At 30.7% G+C, this 21724-nt stretch overlaps 1 long non-coding RNA gene and 1 other non-coding gene across 7 annotated transcripts in view; both read left to right on the top strand.

The window, feature by feature from the left end:
* The window catches only part of LOC118197458 (uncharacterized), a 471813-nt gene that overhangs the window by 91736 nt on the left and 358353 nt on the right, over window positions 1-21724 (top strand). The window lies entirely within an intron of this gene.
* TRNAP-CGG (transfer RNA proline (anticodon CGG)) lies at window positions 9099-9170 on the top strand. The gene has a single exon. It is a non-coding gene; the product is annotated as a tRNA-Pro (tRNA).

Genomic DNA, 21724 nt, shown 5'->3' with positions numbered 1-21724 from the left:
AGCAAAAGTAAATACTTCATAAAACTGATACTTGTATGTGTATAAAGTTTTTGATTTTAGCATCTAATTGCTTTCATTTATTGTTGTTGCCATTATTATTACATTATGAATGCTTTTATTATTGATAATGTTTAGACTTTCGCTCAAAGGAACACAGGAAACACTAAAAATAAATTTTTCCTCCGTGTTCGTGAAACAATTTTAAATGCATTAAAATGAACTGAAGCTGTAATGTAAATAAAATGAAGATACTTCTTTAAAATAAATTGTAAATCTTTTACGTAAAGCACATTTGTAAATTCTGCATACTTCTTTAAAATAAATTGTAAATCTTTTACGTAAAGCACATTTGTAAACTCTGCTAAATAAAATTCCATGAAATATAAGACTGACAGTTCAATTGTTAATAGCACAGGCAAATTTCTTACAGTCATAAATTGTGCAACATTACCTTAAACATTCGAAACAATTCGATATCCAGAACCTAAAAGAACTCTGCTGTTTTCAACATAATTCTTTCCCGTGCAATTTGATTTTATAAGACAAATAGTTTTAGTTAAGACAAATAATTTGTATTTATCTTAGGAAGAGTTTATTACACGAGCAGGATTTTGCGCATAATAGGCTGATGAAAAGTATGCAGTGATTATCATTATAAGAATTAAATAAGCTTTTTTTTTTTTTTTTAAACCAAACTGAATGTGTGCAACGCATATACTTTATGCAAACACTAAGTTGTCTTCTGGATTTACTCCTGCATAACACTAATCTCCTGGTTAACGCTAATCTGCTGATATAAGGAAATTAGAGCAAAAGATTGCTTTTGCTTTAATTTTTCTTTATATCAGCAGATTAGCGTTATAGAGTAAAAAGAGTCATTTGCGCAGTCATGTCCAACTCCCTAACTATTTCAAAAATGAAAAAGAATTTATTAATAACATAAAGAGGGAGGAAATGCTTCATTTTAAGGAAAACTCATTCCGTTTTATATTTCCTTAGAAATACAGATAGTATCTACAACTTCCCACGTCTGTTTAGTGCAATGCAAAGAATAGTAACGGTTAATATTTTTTGAAACAGGAAAATTATTAGAGTTAATTTTCCGATAAAGTTTCCAAATACAGAGTGTTTTTAAGATCTGAATTCCTTGTTTTTATTTACAACTATTGTTGAATTGTCTAAAAAGTAGCAAATGCCACTTTTTGGGTACAATTCTATTCAATGAAAGCTAATTTCAGTATTTAGAGATAAGAGAGGAAATTCTTTTCGTAAAATAAGTGTAATCAAATCAAATTAATTGCACATAGAAAAACATTTTAATTTCCCTCTTTCCATTTCCGGAAATTCCGCAGAAAACTTGTATGTAAAAGAAATGTTGTGTGATAAATAAGGGCACGAAAATAGTAAAACAAAATTTCGCAAAAATTATCTGCGAAGCATGTATACAGTTCGATCAGATTTATGGCTCATATTTAGAAGATTTTACTTTAAGGCAAAGTGTCCTGTATTTTCTCAGGAAATATGTTTTAAAAAAAGTGTGTTTTCTTTAGATACGGCAGAAAAGTTATTTAAGGTAAGCTGAACATAAAATTTAGCTTCATTTTTATATAAACTAAAAATTGTGGCATTGGTAAATAGAAAATCTATTGCGTGAGTATTACGGAATAAATAATGATTTTAAAATAACATAAAAGAGAATATGATAGGTTTGTTAGACTCTGTTAGTTCAGTATTATGATATTGGGCCTTATAAAGAGACTGTGATAGTTCTCTTTGCTTTTGTTACAAAGCGTCACAGTCAAAACTTATTTAGTAGATAAATAGTACCAGTATTTGATAAATTGAATAAAATAATACAGTAAATTATCGAGTTTATTGAACTTATTTTAATCTGAAAAGGTCAATGAAACACTTCTCAGAATTACTAAATGTTCCTAAAGTTTTAACTGTTTCATGTAAACAAGTACGGCATATTGAATGTGAACAATTAAATTGCTCAGTTTTCTAAAAGTAAACTAAATTCTTCGTATTGAATTTTGAGATATATGTTAAACTTAATTAGGTATAATTTGTTATGCTGTCGCAAAATTTTACGTAACTTTATAAGGATATTTTTAGTCTACAGAGGCTGCTCGTACATTTGCTTAGACAACTTTCATTGCATTTACAGAATTATTTTGCCTAAACTTTTTGTGGCTTAAATGTTCCATTTGATAATCCTAATTCTTCACTTTCTTTCTACACTGTAATTTTTTTTAATATTAAAAAAGGTGTTTTATCCCATTCCTCTTGAAAAACTTTCCAAAGTCCAAGAAGGGTTGTAGGTCGACGTGTGGATAGTCCAAAAGAGCAAAACTCCGTGGCTGATACATCAAGAGATTTAGTATGGGTATAAGTGAAGGGTATGGTATTGATACAAGTTTCTTGTTTCATTTTTTCTACAAAATTAACAGTGGATTTTGACGTGCGACTGGTTGCTTTGTCTTGATGCAATTCTACTGATTGATGGCACTGTGGGTAAAGAGAAGGTATTTCATATTTGAAAACTGGATATAAAATATGTTCTTGATATTATGTAGGGTTGGACTTTGACAGTTTCTACGCTCTCTTTAATTTTTATTTGCCATCATGTCAAAAACATCTTAAATTCCTTTGAAAAACTTTCTTTAGATTCTTTGAACCATGTTCTAAGATTTTTTTCTTCTCTTTGGTGATAATAAATGAACTTCTTTTTGCAGTGGTCAACTAAATATACCAAAGATTCATCTGTTGTGACAACATTTTTTTACATTTTTGTCCGATTAATTATTTCTCGTATATAATTCTGCAGCGCGTCCTTGTTGACAATTTTATCTATCGTTGCTTTAGATACAGAAAAATCATTGCTTTCACAGCATTTTTTAACAACTAAATATGAATAATTTTCTTCGGAAAAAGTACATACGCAGCCTTTAGTCCATTGCTTCTTTAAAAGAGCTATTTTGCATGAAAACAAAATTGTCAAATAGCAGACGATAATTTACACTTTTAAGAATACAGCTGCAGTTAAAACATTTTTTTTCTAAGTAAGCGATTTTTTAATAGCATAGAAAAGTTGTGTAAAAAATGTGCGAACAGCCACAGTAGTTGTAAAGAAAAGTGATAATGGGGCTGTTAAAAAAATTACAAAGTAAAATGTCTCGTCAAGTCTAATTTCAATGATTTTTAAAAATTTTGTACTAGAATATATTGAAAATATAAAAACTCACAATTGTAGATCTTGCCGTTTTCAATTACTGCGAATTTGTTTTATAAATAATGTCATTATGATAAGGTAGATCCCATGTAAAAGAAAAAAAAAAGCAGTAAAGAACAGTACAAGTTTTAGGTGAAAACTGTTCATTTTAAATTGCTTATTTTTGGAAACTTTTCCTTGAGCTAAAGCAACATCGTATTTTAAATAGTGTGAAGCGTGTGTTTCCTGGATACTTTTTAATCGCAGTTCCTTGATTAATTACACAGATTAACAATAATTTGTTAAAAGAGAAAATGCTGGTGGCTTACCTATTTTGTGCTGCTGTTTTCGTCAATGAGTTTCTCATGATTTCTTCGTTAGACTCCTAGTTTTTGTAACAGAAACTTAAACCGATGCAAATGATTTAAGTCAGAGGTTAATCTGGCTGTTTCTAGTAAAACTGGCTTAAATCTGGCTGTTTCTAGCAAAGCTGGCTTCTTTATCTACAACCATAATTTTTCAGAAAATTTCGTTGAATTTTTGACTTTCGGGTTAAAGCATTGAAAGCTTAAAAATAAAATACAAAATTGCATAATTTTCATACAAATTAGATAGAGTTAGTTTTTAAATAATTTATTTTCTACAGAAAACAGTTTTAAATTTTAAATGATTTTGACTCATTGCTTGCAGCTTTAGAACATTGACATAAATTTGAAAAAATTAGATTGTTCATAGATTCCTAGAAAAGTTTAAAAGAAGATTTACTTCTTAAGAGAAATGAGTATCCATCGTTCCCACTTGCTTCTATTGTACATATGAATCTTGTGAAAATGTGATATTTCTATTCACCAGTATGAATTACAAAAAGCACTTTTGGGGTATATCTGTGGAGATCTGGTTGTAATAGCTTTACTCTTTGGATTAACTCTTGGGTACATATGCTTCATTGTATGCTTTGGTTTTAGCTTTTAACAAATCAGGCCCACAAATATATAGGAAATTTTATGTAAAACTATGGAAAAAAAAAAAAAAAAATCGAAATTTAATAGTCTTCAATGTTGTGGAAGAAAAAGCAATTTGCCTTCCCGGTGACCTTTAGAAAGGATAAGAGAAGGAAGAAGCAGAGATTATTTATAACGCCTACTCTTGGTAACGGCGGATTATATGATTCAGATTTTTACAGGACTTTCGAAAGAGATAAATAATGAAAGAAAAGTTCCATTTGAAAATTCATGCAGACATTTAATCACTTTAACCATTGGGTCATTCACCCATACTTTGAATACTGTAAGAAAATAAAATCCACCAACAGAGTTTGCATATCATTTCGTCATTTAGACTGTTCTAGATTTGCAGCAATATTCATGTTTGTATTCTGTAGCGAATCTCCAGATATTGCAAGACCTATGTTTATGTTCTACATTAAATGAAAGCTAGGATAACAGTTCTAATCTCATCACAAATCCTTCAGAATTCAGTGTTCACATAGAGCTGTACACAACATGATATCTTCTTGGATAATGTCAGCCAAGCAGATAAATATAACATTTGACTTGTAATAATCATGGCTTTCTACAACTATTGTTACCGATGTTGTTAACGAAAGCAATGTAGGGTAGGGTTGTGCAAGTCGTACCACCGCTTAAGACGAACCTTTTAAATATTAGGTGTAATATCACGCCAACTGTCCCTATTCTGGCAGAATGAGTTACCTCCTAATCAGCCATATTGTTTCATTTCGTGTTCATCCCCCTAAGATGCAAAAGATGGGTATACGATTTATGTAAAGTTTTATTATAACAGTCCAATTTTAAACGTAGTTCGACTTAAGCTATGGTAGTACGACTTAGAATACTGGTTGTCTAAGTCGTGTTTATATATTTTAATAATTTTCTCTTAGACGGTAGACTGTATGGAATTTATTGTAATAAATATCAGCAACGACCCCACAAGATAGTATTACAACACATAATTTTTATTTTTTTCATAGATCCTACGATTTATATCTATTTTTTCATACGGAGTACGACATACGTAACCTACTCTAGATATTGGTTTAACTAAACTGATTATGTGATGAAGGCATGAGGCTTTGAACTGAATACATGATGTTGGTAGTTTGCAATTTCTCAGAAATAGGATTGTAGAGACATTAGGCTATTTCGAAGCCAAAGGTGTGAAACATGAGGAATGCCCTCGCCGGGACCCGAAACACGGACCTTTCGCATTCGCGTCGAGCGTGCTGACCACTACACTACGAAGGCATGCTAAGAAGGCGGAAGAAAAACCTTATATACTTCCTCTTGTAAAAGGCGACTTTGGATTTAGGGGACCCAATCGCCAAATCCTGGTGGTAAAGAGTCATCATTCACCACTTTTTAATTCGGGCGCCACTATAGAGATATTAAGTCCTTTCGAAGCAGGATATGTGAAAAATGAGCAATGCCCTCGCCGGGACTCGAACCACGGACCTCTCAAATTCGCGTCGAGCGTGTTGACCACTAAACTACGAAGGCATGCTAAGAAGGCGGGAGAAATACCTTATATGCTTACCATAGAAACTCAACCTTCAGCTTAAATGGATTTCCCTGAACGTAACTAACTTAAGATTTAAAGAGTACTATGCTCAGAAAATTAGAGACAACTGACTAGTGGGAAAACTGATCTAGTAAAGCTAGAGTGTTCAGTATTTTCTTCCCTATTTGAGCTCATTTTAGGCAAAAGCAAGGGACTGTCAAGCGTTACAATTAAGAGGAATCATCTTTTTGTGATTTTTGAATGGTTTTTATTCATATGGCTTTGAGCCATAGATATGAATCACCTCGAAAATTCCTGAAACGCTGCTCCATTATTATACTTAATTTTTCAAAAAATTTGCGTAGCATTCCATCTTTAAACCCATCATTTTTCTTCCTTTACTACAATAAATGTATAATTGCTGATTCGAAGCCACGTGTTCGAGCTTTCTTTCAATTCACGAATAAAAATTGTACCTCTTTGTTCATAATTCTAAGCAAAGTAAGCGTTGTTATATCAGTGCCAGTAAATTTGTAATGTGTGCTTAACACCACATATGCATATCGCCATTAGTATCTGTTTCCAAACCATGAATTAAGATCTTTTTAGGATTAGGATCCCTGCATCTTTGCAGTCGCAGTAATATCCAAAGAGTCTAGAAACATCCGTATCTCAGTTTTTTAATATATTAAAATCTTCTTTGCAAATGATTTCTTTCGTTGACGATCAATTTATGACAGATAATAGACGCTCATTATGTAAAATTAATGAGTACCTAACCATAACAGAACACTGATTTTTTGGTATTAATATTCTGTCTAATATCAATTTGCATTAATTGAAAAGTTAAATATTGTATTTCACTTTTTATATTAAGGAAACGCACATTAAAGCTATCAGCTTAAGCGGTGAGACGCTTTCGTAGAGCACTTTCTAAAGGAAACTGGCTTGTATGTATTTTACATATTGGGAAAAAACATGGAAAGGCCCATGCAAACAGCCCATTCATCCATATTAGAACACGGATCAAACTGCCACAGCTCAGAGATCGTAACTTTAAAAAATTCAAAATTTAAATTAATTTTTCAATTAAAAATAACATACCTGTGCTTGGTGGAAATTTATCGTTATGCGGTAGCTTATAAACGACGTACTCATGATTTATTCTCGATTTTTATTTTGGCGCATTGAATCATTATTTCTAAAATAATACTTAAGAAAAGAAAGGGGAGAATGCCCTCCGAAACTGTAAGTTTCTGTTGGAGTTGTAAAGAACGGGAAACCAGTAAGAGGCAAATAACGCGGTTCTTGCTACAAAAGTAACATATAATTCCAAGAAGGAAATGGAATGTTGTCCTTTTATTATTATTATTATTATTATTATTATTATTATTATTATTATTATTATTATTATTATTATACTATTATCTTGGAGTATTTATAACAAGGAATCTTCGGCTGTTGGACGATGGTAGTGCATCCAAGAAAGCCGAGTACTCCGATGGGCTAGTTGCTTTCATCAAAAGATTTTATATTTTTCGTCAACATCGGAAGTTTTCAAGTTTATGTGTAAAATGTGGTACGTATTTTAGGGCATCAAAGAAAGAGGGCAGCTCAAAAAGGCCATTAGGAACTCAGTTTAAGGAAAGGGAATGATAAAAATTTCCGTCGCCGGTTTTACCGCGGAATGGTGCAGCTAAACCAAGATAAAGATAAGAGAAATGGGAAAAGCACAAAAGTAAATGTAGGTTGAGGACACCAAATTTTTTGAAGTGCTGTTGCAATATTCTAAAAATCGGGGTTTTAAAAGTATTAATCCGGCCCTGTCTCAATGTCGCCTCTTCCGAACATTATGTATTCAGTTATTGCTTTTATTAACACAAATGAGTTTAGTTGAACCAGATAACCTATACTTTATCAGCTTCAGCTCAGTCCTACTTGAATGAATTGCACAATTTAGGAGCTATAACAATCTAGTTTTCCACACTGTTACGAAGTGAACACTATAATAGACAAACGTACTTGGACATTTTCATAATATTACTTTCTTTCAAGCTCACAGAAGTGAAATTCTAATAATGCGGCTATTAATTAGTTTGAATTAAAAATAAAAATTAAAAATAAGACGGAAGAGGAAGGAATTTTTTCATGTTAATGGGAGGGTACCACCTGTATTTCATTCCAAATAAAATTCTAGCAGCACAAATGAATAATTAATTTTTTTTTTTTTTTTTTTTAAATTTGCTAATGCATATATTATTGAGACTCGCCTGTGGCCGATCGGTAAAGATGATAAACTGTAGTGGTTCAACCTATGTTCAAATCCAGGTGAACCGTCTAGTTGTATGGGTGTATTCGTGACCTTCCTCATATGTAACGTAAATGCGGACCAGTTTGTTTCCCTTAGAAAGTCCTCCACTAAGGCATCCCTCCCCTTAGGCAGTTGGGAGGGATGCTCAAGTTGCTTTGCCTTAATTGACTAACCTATCCATAAGCTATCGGATGTGAAACATTTTTTCTCTTAATAAGCTGATATTTTTATTGAAGTTCCCGAAAACGATATACTAATCAATTACCGCAGAATTTTATCTTATTTTTATGAATCAACAGAAAAGCAACAATTGATTATGCTCTAGTTTTCAAAATGACGTTTTGCTGGAATATTTTTTAAATCTAGTTTAAGTTACTAACTTGAATGATTCAACAGCTTGGTTTAATAATACGCTTAAAATCAATGAAATACTAGTTCTGTCGAATCTTACTGAATCGCTATGAACGGCAGAATAAGTTAATTATATAAATGTTTACGTGTAGTTCTGCATCTATAATGCAAGTACATTTACCTTAGAAAGTTCTCATCATGAGAGCACTGTAATTATGCTTTTTACATATTTTAATGTTTCTTATCTCAAGTAAACAAAACACTTTGCGGAGACGTAAGTAAATTAAGTTAATTAATTATGGATAAGCATTTGAAATCGTAAGAAAGAGGAAAGCAAAACCTTCAGAGGAAAGCTTAGTTACTATCGCAGTGATGTTAGACTTTACTTTTACTGGATTACTAGATTTTGCATTTCAATTGCTGTACAATGCTTGAATACTTTTACGGAGGAGAGAGAAACAAAGCCTATGCACAACCTGCTGAGTCTTTTGCGGCTTTCGGTATTTAGTGTCGTTTGTGCGATTCAAAGTATATGTAAAAAGAAAATGTGTGATAATTTAATAATTGAAAAGAAAAAATGTGTGATAATTTTATGTCTTTCAAAACAATATTAAAATCTTAATCAATAAAATGAAACTATTTTGATATTCCAAAAATCAAAGACTGCAGCATAACAGATTTGATTGTGAATACGTTTCTCCCTGAGGCTCGATGGTCTAGGGGTATGATTCTCGCTTCGGGTGCGAGAGGTCCCGGGTTCAAATCCCGGTCGAGCCCAATCTGAGTAGGGTAATTTTATTTTAATGATCTTATATCTGCATTACACACTTTTTTTATTACCACATTTTTATGAGTCTACTGATATGCCATAGGTCCTTGCATGACCCTGTTATTATCTCCATGATTCTTTGAACCAAATGTGATGTATCGGGCAGAATTCCATTTATTTTTTTTTATTTAATAAAAAGACAAATTTATTTCACAGGTTTAAGTTCAGTCATTTCATTATTTTCATAGGTTTAGTTACCCGATTTGTTTGCATTTATAAATAAGTACTATTAAGGCAAAGTTTCATTCAATAATTATAAAACTGAATTAAAAAAAGGTAATATCGCTTTATTTTCCGTATTGTGTATTGTGATACAAAATGCAATATCACATATTATTCAACTAGTCCCAAAATTAAATAAATTTCCGATTTTTATGTTCGCTGATCTGTGATTGCAAATTCAGGAACTATAAAATTTTATCTAATAATTTTATTATTTCTAGAAATGTACAAGAAAACACGAAAAAAAAAAAAAAACATGAGCTTTATAACTACAAATAAAAATCAAGTATAATTATATATATATTGATTGTAAATAAAATATATATTGATCATTTAACTTATAATGCTGATAGGATAATATGGACAGAAAATCGGTTTTTAATGTTAAACTCCATTTTTACTGACACACACGCAACGAAAACGTTCAGATAGACGGCAATAGATTAAAGACATGAATAAACACGTTTTGTAAATTTAATGGCCATAAGTTAATTTTTTTCTTTCGCCTTTTAGTGCTCTTTAAAAATGCACATAGTCAAATTGTATTACGTAAAAGCAGTGTTTTCTTAAGAAGGAATGCCAAAGGCTTGCGTATACTTCAGTTATTTTGGCATTTTACTAGATAATCGGTAATCTTATTATTATTTTTTAACAGAGCACTGGAATATCATTTCCTGGAAGATGTAAAAAGCAGTAAAAATCTTGTCGCTAGATTCTTTAGTTCTGAGCTACTGGGCGACTGGAGAATTAACGAACTGTGATAAATACTCCCACACATCATGAAATAATGGCATGCAAGAAAGCGTTTCTACTTACAAGCGGATATATATTATAAATATGCAGATATGCATGTATATATTCTGCTTTAAAAAAGATTGAAAAAAAAAGATTAAAAATATTGACCATAATTATAGATATTTGCCCTTGTGTCCACAGAAAACACTGATATAATGTCTCTTATGAGATAATTAAAATAACCACAATTTCTTATCCATATTAAGTTCGGTGATGTTGTGAATTTTATGTTCCAGTTACACATTTTGTTTGTACTGCAAACTGATATTTATACAGTAATGTACGGATTGAACATTCTTCGCGCTTAATTTAATTTTTTTTCCTGAAGTTCATAAAGACATGTTTAACAGTTTCAAATGTGTGAAAAATAAAAAGTTGCATTTGAGAGCTCATTCATTCATTCCCGTTGTCTTTAACCATGTGCTTATGCTGTTCATAGGCCTGAACATTCTTCGTTTTTGTATTATTTGCTTATTAAACGTGTTACTATTATAGGATATTGAGAAATATTTTAGGCATATTGCGTCTGTTTCACAAATTTTATTCAACTAAAATATGGAAAATAAATATGATTATTTTTATAAGAAGATAAAATTTTGTAACTTATATTAACATAAAGGGGAGGGGAAAAACTGTATCTGCTGCTTGAGTTGCAAATGTTGGAAACAAAAACCTCATAAAAATTACATAAATTTACTTCTATCTGAATTTATATTCTTAATATAATTTTCTTTCCTCTGGCGCCATCTGCCGGCAATTTATCTTTATTGTTTCTTTCAAGACTTCCATATATTTTAAGATACTTTATAGTGAAGTCAAACAAACAAACAAAATAATTATTACCTAGATATGTAAATTTTTGAATAGACATTAGCAGAAATGATAGGATAGCTAAATTGACGTACTGATGACCCCATTTCTGATGAAACTTCAGTAACGCAGTATATTGGTCACGTTTTACAAATTGGATGTCCTTTTAAAAGAGTAATTTAATTGTTTACATTTCTTGGTGGAAGCATATAATATGTGTATTAAGTAGGATAAAATAACGTTTTAGTGATTAACAACTTCATTTAACAGCTTTCGTCTTTCTTCGTTTTATCTAGAGAACAATTGATGTCATTCATTCGTTAAGTTTCAAGTATTGCACAGACAGTCGAAAGTCCTGCAAGTGTTACAACGTATCTAATCGCGAATTGTAAATAAAATTTTTGTTCAGCTGCATAAATTAACAAGAACGTTTTCACATTCTTCCATACAAACGAAATTTTGCTTAAATCAATGAAAAACTTGCTTTGTCAGCCTTGAACATGTTACGTGTCTTCAAAGCTTCGATTAAAATTAAATTTCCTTATGGTAGCAGTATTTTCAAAAATATTTGTTCTTATTATAATCAAAGCAAAATAAACTCATTTGAAATGAGAAATTTTAATACAGAACAAAATTTTTATATTGCTTTTTCTGTTTATTCGACATAAGTAATGAAATTGCATCTAAGATTTCAATGTGATTGAAAAAAAAATCCACCGATAAGTGATGGGATAATTCAAATTTTTTGTAAGACATCTATCCTTTAACATTCATAGCTCTTTAAATCCGCTGTAAAATTTTATTTATGCTGAAACTATATTTTAAATATAAAAACAAAGCTCGAGAAAATTTGAAGTGAAGATTTTAATTTAATACTGAATAAAATTGAATTTTGCACCTTTTTATGCAATTCCAGATATCGTTCTTATCATGAATTTAGGATATTAGCAGCCTTTTTTTTTTTTTTTTTTTTTTTTTGTAATTTTGAAACAATGGGGAATATTTTGGTGTAATATTACGATAGAAAACAGTGTCAAGTTTCTTATTCGTAATCAAAGAGGCAGTGCTGTTTCTAAAGAAATTTCTGATAACTATTGATATCTTCTGAACTAATATGAAGATGAATTGTTAAGAAAAGTTCAAATTAGTATAAAAGATCGTAGAAGAATTTTTAGGTTCTGAGCGAAATTTTTATTTATATATACTGACATATATAAATCAAGATACTAAATTAAACCACAATAAAATTAAGAGAGTAAATAAAATTTACTCTCTTAATTAAGAAATATTTTTAATTAATTACGTTAATCCACCTCATTTTAAATTATTTTAATTAAGAATTAATTTAAATTATGATTCACAAAACAAAGTTTTAAAATCTGATATTCGTTTTAAACCTGTGTTTACTCGGAGGCATAAAAACGAAAATTACAAAAGTTCATTTCTCCCATTTTGCCATTTTAAAATATAGTTTTACGTTATCTTAAAAAAAGAACAATCTGAGTATTATAAATCTGAATAATCAATTGATCAAATGTGTTTCAAGCTTAATATTAATTGGTTGAAATTACATTTAAAAGTACCATTTAGGTTTGAACTTACATCATGATGGTTTATGGAAAGTTATTTAACTATATTTAATTCAGAATTAATGTCTATGTTCCGTTTTATTTCCTACAAAACTCTAAAAAGTGAGAAATTCATACACAAATTTTAGTTGGAAGCGAAAGCATATTTTTTTTATTAAAATAAATCATGCTTCTCTTAAAGAAAAAAAATTAAAAAAATTTCCACGTATTTCATTTATAGCATGCAAATAATGTATTGATTAAAGTGAAATTAGGAGAAGAATTACATCTAATAAGCTTTAGAATTCGGCTTTTGTTTACGCCTCTCATTTTAACTTAGTAAGTAAATAACCAGATGGAGCCACGAGTTACAATCTTCGCATAGAGATCGAAGACTCTTTGAGCAGAGCTCGAGAAAATTTTAAGTGAAGAGCTTATTCAGTTATTTCACGAAAAGCTTAATTTTAGAAAATTCAGATATAAATGATGTAATTCAATATTTCCTGTTGCGAAAATATTTATATTGTACTTTAGAGAAGTTTATAAAAATAAAATGTGTTTTGTAAGAATTGATATATTATCTAAAGAGATTAATTTTACTTCTTAAACTAAACTGAAATATAACAAATAGAACGTTGCGAATTTGCCAAAAACTGTATTTATTTTTAATGCTAGTTAATCCTAGAGTTAGAAAAACAGCGTGCTTGTTTATACTTTAGCCTTCTGTTGCTTCAATAGTTTTGCATCATTAATCACAGCCATATAAAAGAGAGAAAGTTAACTGAATATTTTAGGTTTCTACCGGTAACTGATTGAACCACAATTCGCAAAAATTGGAGATTTGTGCTTAAATTTTACAACTTTGCATCTAAGTAGATGATTTAGTGTTCATGTTTGTATGTATGCATCTATTATAAGACGCGAATATTCGTTTAATTATACTATACTAAAGTGGTCTCAAATTCAAATTATATGCCGGCCGAATGCACGATATGAAAGCAGCTGGCATGCCACAACAGTTTTTTAACGACGTTTAGAAACATTTCAAAACCCTTAAAAGATCTCTTGCTAAATATTTATTAAAACATACATAACAAGAATAATAACGCCAAGGAAAAACTTAAAATCTGTATGTATTTTCTATCTGAAATCTAAAGATTGGTACCTACAAAAATTTCTTCGTTACACTTTGTAATTCAAACATTTTGACAGCTAAATTGTAGAGCCATTAGGGTTTTTGAAGTAGGAGACATGAAAAATGAGCAATGCCCTCCCTGAAACTCAGTCCTGGACCTCTCAAATACGAGCCGAGTATGCTACCGTTATACCACAAAGGCGTGCAGAAAATAATAACTTCAGAGTGACATTTATTTTAAGCAATTCTAATATGTTGAAGTAACAATTAAATAACTTAACTTTTAACCTAAATCGGGAGATCTCCCACCTTATCTAGTTATGTGGCCTAACGCAAAAATATATACTCATAACCTATTCATTCTATACACTTGCGTACAGATGCTCAGTACATATCTTTACGTTTCTAAAACTATAAACATCATTTCTGAACTAAATGCATATTAAAATGTATTCGTGAACCTCATAAAATTGCTACGGGGCCGCATGCGTCCTCCGAGTTTGAGACCACTGCTATTAAAAACGACACGTTAAAATTGTGTGAACTTTGTGTAGAGTATGGGTAACTATTAAATTTTAGGAAATTTAATTTATCTCATCGTATGGGGGTTATCAGTGTAATTAAAACTTAAAGTTAAAATTTCTATGTGAAACTAAGCATAAGCTTCAAAGTTTGTTCGAAGACGCACATGGTATTTCATAAAAATGGGCAACTAAATTTTAGTTGTCCATTTTTATGAAGTTAGTTATAGATCGGTTAGTCATAGATCTATGGTTTCAATTTAAAAATCGGCTCATATCAGGAAGACTTCCAGACTGCATCAAGGTTTGTCACATCATACCCTTATTTTAAATATGTGAAATTTAAGAAATTTTTTATATGAGATATGTAGAAAAACTGTCCATGACGAAAATGTTTCTAATAACAAGAATGAGTCAAATTAAAAACTGTGTCCTTGAGCAATCAAACATATCTGGGATACCATTGATTACGACTATTACGGAATGAATTCAAATGTTTCTAACCACAACTACACACGTTGGATTTTCGGATGCTAATTTCTAAAAAATAATTTTTACTGTAAAGAAGTATTATTTGAAAAGAGTTGGTTGAGATTAATATGCACAGAAAATCAAATATTCTGAATTTTTTACTTGATGTAAAATAACATTACTTTTAACTGTTTTTCATTTCTTCGATGAAAGCAGTTTAACTCATAAAATTTTGGTAGTTCCTTTAAATTTGCGTATAATTGACCGATTTCCCGCTTTTCAGAAATTTTAATATTCTGAATTTCAATATTTCAATATTCTTGTTCGAATTATTTCTTAAATTGGAATCATAGTCTAGTACCAGGCCGATAAAAGTACATTTTCAATCTTTTTTAAACACCTTGCTTAATTGTGCGTTTATCACGAGAATTTTCAGTAACCGTATGTTTTGTAACACAAGTATCGCAAAAGGGAAAAATTATGCTAATAAAAAGCGAAAATTTTCAGATATCTAAAAAAAGAGAATGAGCGAGTTATCTGTTTTTTGAATGCAGAAAGCAAGAATTACATTGTCCGGGCACTTTCTTCCTCTGTTCTTACTGCACCTTTATTTATAACACCAATCGTATTTCTGAAGCTTGCGATTTTTAGATTATTATTTTCGATTACTATTTGTATTAAGATAACTCAAGCATTTAATTAGCAATTATAGGGTAGGTAAAGCGGTATTAGCCATAAAATTGTAATACTAATTCTGAAGCATAATAAATATAATTAAAACTTTTACAAAGAGATCTTATGAAAAGATTTTCTACAGCAAAGTTCAGTGATTATATTATGCGATCATTTGAAGCAAGTGGAATGGAAACATATTTCATATATTAGTTACCTTACGTAAAATGCAAAAATAGAAATATTTACATTGTACCCTTTGGAATCAAAGATTAAAATTTATTTTCGTTTTTTCCTACATTGTAACAAGCAGTTTAAATTAAACTGAATTTTACATTAAAGTAAAAGTAATTTTTTTTCAAATCAACTGACTATGCCATTAAAACTACAAAAGCTAGATATGTCTTCAGAAGATAATTCTGTTCCACAAAAGCAAATTCAGCTACATTTCAAACGATTTCCAGAAGTCTGATAATAGTTAGCGGAAACACCATTATTTTCTCACAAGGCCATTTTTGTGCAAAACGATTCCTCCTCTATTTGAGGTATGGAAATTATTTACTGTAACAATTCGAACTAGAAAGAATATCTCTTTGTAAAATACTTTTTATAGAGTTGTTCATCCAAACGGAGATATAAACTCCCACATAGTTTTTAAACATTAATGCAAATAAGTAGCTTGACAGTTGGTTGTTTTAGGTATAATTTACAATTATTTAATTACCATTTCCCCTATGTATGTGTGTGGCAATTTACTTCCCAGGAAGTTTCACATATGATTTTATGCCCCATGCTGTAGCCACCAGCATAATATCTTCATACTCATACATACATATCATAAGTGATTAGCTTCCTTGCACTGAAACATTAAAAATATTTAAATTACTACCGGAAACAGCATTTTATCAATCATTGTCAATCACAAACCAAAAAATAAATCTATTCTTTTGCTTGATGACATTTACATCCTTCATAGACAGTTATAAAAACTGGTAAACAGTTATAAATTTACCAGTTATAAAAACTGGTAAATTTATAACTGTCCATGCAGAATGCATGGATGCATATAATCCATGAATTCTGTATTTTCTGTTTTTAAAAAATTATATGCATCTTCATATACATATAATTTTTTTAAAAAAACCTAGAAACTGAACTTTTTCACGCTTGTAACTTGTATTTCATGCCATTTTCTGTCCACCAACGGCCGAATGTAAAATTGCACGAAATATTTGTAACTCGTCTCGAGTTCTGTCCCAACCTGTTTAACTGATTAGCTGCTAAGATGTTCGTGGCTTTCACTCATGTGTAAGTAAATACTAGCCAGTTTCCCTTAATGTCCTAACTTTTGTCCTCCAAGGAGGTCCTGTCTTTGTTATTGTTAGATAGCCATCGACTTCTTTGTCTTTCTCTCTGTAAATAGACAGATTTTAATAAATAAAGTAAATAAACAATTTATTATTATTGAACTGTTTTTACTTATTTCATTAACTACTGAAAAATTAGTGGACGCTTATTTATGCAATATTGTAATAATTGGACTTAAACATGGTTAATTTGACTTCTGTAAAAAAGCTAGTAACAGTGTCACATCACTGAAGTATGGTTTGCTTTGGAAAAGATGATTTCCCAAGAATTTTTAAGGTACTGCGGCTTATAATTAAGTTTCACAAACCCCGTAATTAAGACAATCCATGAAATGTGTTTATAGTTTGCCTGTTTCTTCCCAAAGAGACGAAAGCAGAGTGTAACTATTGCGGTGAACCACAAGCAGCCTCGATCATTTCTCATCTTCCAATATTAAAAACACATTTATTACTTCATAAAATGTAGTTAATAAATTCTGCGCGACTTGAAACTGAATAACTGGTAAAATTTAGCTGCTATGTGATACTGATTTAAAATAAAAAGATATTTCCAATTTCTTTCAGAAAATTATATCATCGAAATATGAAACTATGAAGTATTGTGTCTGGAAAATAATTATCTTCAAAATAATTTGTTTCTGAAGAAGGTATATTGTTATTTGTCTTTCGAAATGTTGTTAAGCTGGTTTAACAGAAAATAAAAATTTTACTAATTATAAAACCTAAGCATCTTCATATGTTAAGGTATCTCACCAGATATTTTTAAGTAGCAGGACGCTTTAAATGGCGTTGTGCATAAAAGAGGGCCTAAAAGCCAAATGTTTGAAATTTTTTCACACAATAGCTCTCAGGCCAATTTCTGATTAAAAAAATGCATAACTATACATACAGTTCTGATAAAGTGCTAATGTTGAACTATATTTATATTTTACTGAATATTATATATATATTGTTAAACTATACTTATATTTTTATTGAATATTATATAAATTGTTGAACTATATTTATGTTTATATTTTTAGTTATTTATTTATAGGTCTAGGAAGTTTTTAAGAGTTTTAAAGATGCTTCAATCTCTACATATAATAAAAGAAAGAGTCTGTCTGTGTGTCAGTGTGTGTGACTTTCGTTCGCGCTGCACGTAAGCTAATAGACCCACGGCTACGAAATTTCGTACATAGGTGCATCTAGACAAGAACCAGTGCACCTCGAAGCGATTTTTGCGAAATTCGAATTGGATTTTTTTTTAATTTTATGTTTTGTGACGAAATCGCGTCATTTTGAGACATAATGGGCTATAGGAAAGCGAGATTTTACTCTACACACTCCATTTTCTCATCGTCATGAAACGTAGGCATTTAGCTATTTTACGAACTTAAAATAAATTTCGTGTTTCAATAAATCGATTAAATATGAATTTATTTAACAAAGTGAGCTTAACACCTTTTCAACGGGATTTTTTCTAAAAACGTTTATTTTTAAAAAATATACAGTTCATTTTTCTTTGATTTTTGGACACGTTAAACTTTCATCCTTGCGACTGCTTTTACAAAAATAATTTTGGAAAAATGATAATATTTTGTATTTTTTTAAAAAAAATTTTAAATGAAGCCTCCGAGTACACTTCTCACATCTCACATCTTTAAGAATGTGATTTTGGCAACACTTTTTCTTTCTTATTGTTGTTGATAGATTTTTGATGAAATTGCATCAATTTGAATAGTTTCATTCGTTTAGAAATATGGGTTTGGCAACAATTTTTCATCGTATTTCTTACGTCACTGTTTTTAAGAGATTAGCATATTTCATTGTCATTTTTTTATATATATAATACATTTTTATTGATTTTTTTTTATAAAGTTGTTCTGCGGAGTAAAAAATTCTGCTCGGAATTTTTTGTTTTTTGAGTTTCTTTCATGTTATTTTTTGCTTATTTCACTATTTGTAAGATATTGAAAAGTTTTGCATGATTTTTTTTCTTCAACGGAAAGTTGGTTAATTTTTTTATTAGGATAATTAATATTTGTATTAAGTGATATAGCTTATTTCATTGTAATTTTTTCCTCTTGAAAATATAAAATAAAATATCATTAATTATACTTTGCTTTTCAGAATTTTTTGTTTTTTGTATTCTTTTATGTTATTTATTGCTCATTTCACTGTCTTTAAGATATTGAAAAGTTTTGAGTGATTTTTTTTTAGGAAACAAAATTCTTAACCTTCTTTATACCATTTGAATTCCTAAAATTTTGCAAAGGGAAGTTGGTTAATTTATTTATTAGGATAATTAATATTTGTATTAATGGATATTATTTATTTCATTGTAATTTTGTTATGCGTAATAACTTTTTTATGAAGTTGTTCTGCAGAGTAAAATTCTAAGCAGTTTTTAAATTTAACGTTTGGTGTTTGTTCCCTTCAGCCATTTTTCCGGTACATTTAAAAGCCAGACGAAGGCTGGCAGCGAAGCTGCTAGTATATAATATAAGATTAGATAAAAGTGATTTAAGTAGTTTCAGTTTGTTGATTTGGTGAAACACAAAGAGGTTTCATTGCTTGCAAGTCAATTATTCAATGAATTTATCACATTTTATATAATCTTTCCAAATACTGTTTTTAACAGCAACAGCAATAAGGAAAAAGTGTCCAGATACTATCGTTCAACCTGAATGAAATCAAAATACATTTACTTCAAGGTTGAACATGCAAATGTTAAAAGAGCAAATGCCAAAGACCAAATAAGGATTATTAGCAGTGCAATGTGAAACATATTAAATCGAAGAGAGATATGAAAAGTAGAGAACTCGAAAACAACGAATAATAGTGAACAGTGAAATAATCTCGAAAAACAGGAAAATTATCTTGCCACTCGCTTTAAGTATGCATGATCAAATGAGTGTCATTAACAGAGATTCTATTATTAGGCTGAATTAAATCGCTTACTTCCGTCAATCTATTGTCCGGCATATGGATCGAAGCGATATGACAGTCAAACAGTTTGAGTGCTAGTACATTACAAAAAGCACAACATGCAGACACGAGCTCCTTCTACTTCCAGAGAATAGATAAAATGTCATAGCAAAACGCTTATAAAATCCACAAAGACAGAACTATTACATGACTTCCCTCTTGTGATCAAATGACACTTTCTTCAGATAGAAATGTGTTCGCTCGTGCTGTTAAGATGAGAATCATAACCAGGCACTGCATTGCAGGAAGCCCTTTGTCTTCCCAATTAGTGACCAGAAAAGTTAGCCAGTTATTTTCAGTGAAACCTGACCTTAGAAATTTATCAGAGAATCCAGCTAGCTTTGTGATTCCAATGATGAGATACAGTTTGTATTGAATGTCAATGGCCTGTGTGCGGGTATCTGGAGAGAATGACTATCTGAAGAATCTATCTGTCTAATATTAACCACACATCCTTAATCCTCTGTACTACCTTTAATTAGTTACTATTAATTGACAACATTCTGACACCAGTTTAAATACAATTCTTATCAAATCATCCTCAAGCAGTTCTGCAACAATTACATGCCAATATGGTACTGCATAACTAGTGCTGATTTCATGATTTAGACAACATTATGGAGACTTCAATTGAAATAGTCCTATTGGATACCTTTTCTGTTAATTTGAAAGTATGCTTGCACTTTATACATATGAAAACCGTTATGAATGTTTATGTGTATATTATAGAGTAATGCTAAAGAATATCAGATATATATAGATATGAGTGATTTCTTGTTGGTACAGTGCCTAAATTTAAAGCCAATTCAACCGCATTTTAGCAAAAGGGTTAGATTGTGTAAAATATCACGAGATAATGAGGTATAGGAAGGTATTAGCAGAAGAATTGAAGGATTATATTACATATACCGAATAACAATCTACACATATTGAGGCTCTGGCTACTATAGTTCCTAACTGGATCCAAGTTAAGTCTGTCTCAGCATAGACCATAAATACATATAAAATGTCGATCCCTAATTACTGATTCTGTTGTTTTTCTCAGTGGTTTTATAGAGCTTACATTTAGAGGGCATTTGGTAATCGGAAACTCAAACTGCAGCTTGAAATAAACCACGAATCTTCACAAGAGGCTTTAAATCTATCAAACGAAAAAGTCGATTAGGCAGCACGTACTGGTACCTCCGCACATTTAAGACAATGGACATCTTCAACTTCACTAAAATACAATGTTTCTTATGAGAAGTCTCCTCATACAGCCATCTAACTAAAAGGACAGATCCATGACTTAACGTCGTAGATACCACATCCAAGTGTGGCAAGGAATGGGCTTTCTTTGACCACGCTCACACTTGAAGTTTGTTATACCAGGGAAACCTTAATGCCTGGGAATACAAAACTAGTAGTGGCTCATGAGTAGGCATTCAACTTCCGTAGTCTAAGATTTAGTATAATATTTGTTGCATTCACATCGAGACGTTCTGCATTTTATACTGAATACGATCTGTGAACCGTCGTTGTCCTTCACTCAGTCTATGCTCTATCAGAATAGCATGCGAGTTCGACCTCTGTCCGAATTGCTCGTTACGTGTTGGTTTGTCCAATGATGACACATACGTTTTGGATGTTAGTTCCACTTTGCTCAGGTACATTGGTCAAGACAAGAAAATGAACAAAACCAATCAAACTTTCAAAACTTCTTTGAATTATATTTGTTCCCTAACCCCTTGAAATTAGTTTTCTTCTATAGCTCGGTTTTTAAAGCCACGTAGTGGCCATGAGCATAAAATACTAGTGGTTAGCTTCATTCCTATTTTCAGCTATTGAGCGAGCCGGCTACATGATGTTTTCGGTGTTCGTATTCTGTGTACTGCAAATACGAGCTTGTTTTCCTTAGAAATTCTTCCATGAATGCATCCTTCTAAACAGGCAGGTAATCCTAGCTCACTTTTTCATAATCAACATAATTCA

This window comes from Stegodyphus dumicola, chromosome X1, assembly GCF_044657685.1.
Source record: "Stegodyphus dumicola isolate Sdum_Otavi_A_Nest chromosome X1, ASM4465768v1".
Lineage (NCBI taxonomy): Eukaryota > Metazoa > Arthropoda > Arachnida > Araneae > Eresidae > Stegodyphus > Stegodyphus dumicola.
The sequence above is the reverse complement of the archived record's forward strand: the minus strand, read 5'-3'. Positions and strand labels throughout refer to the sequence as shown.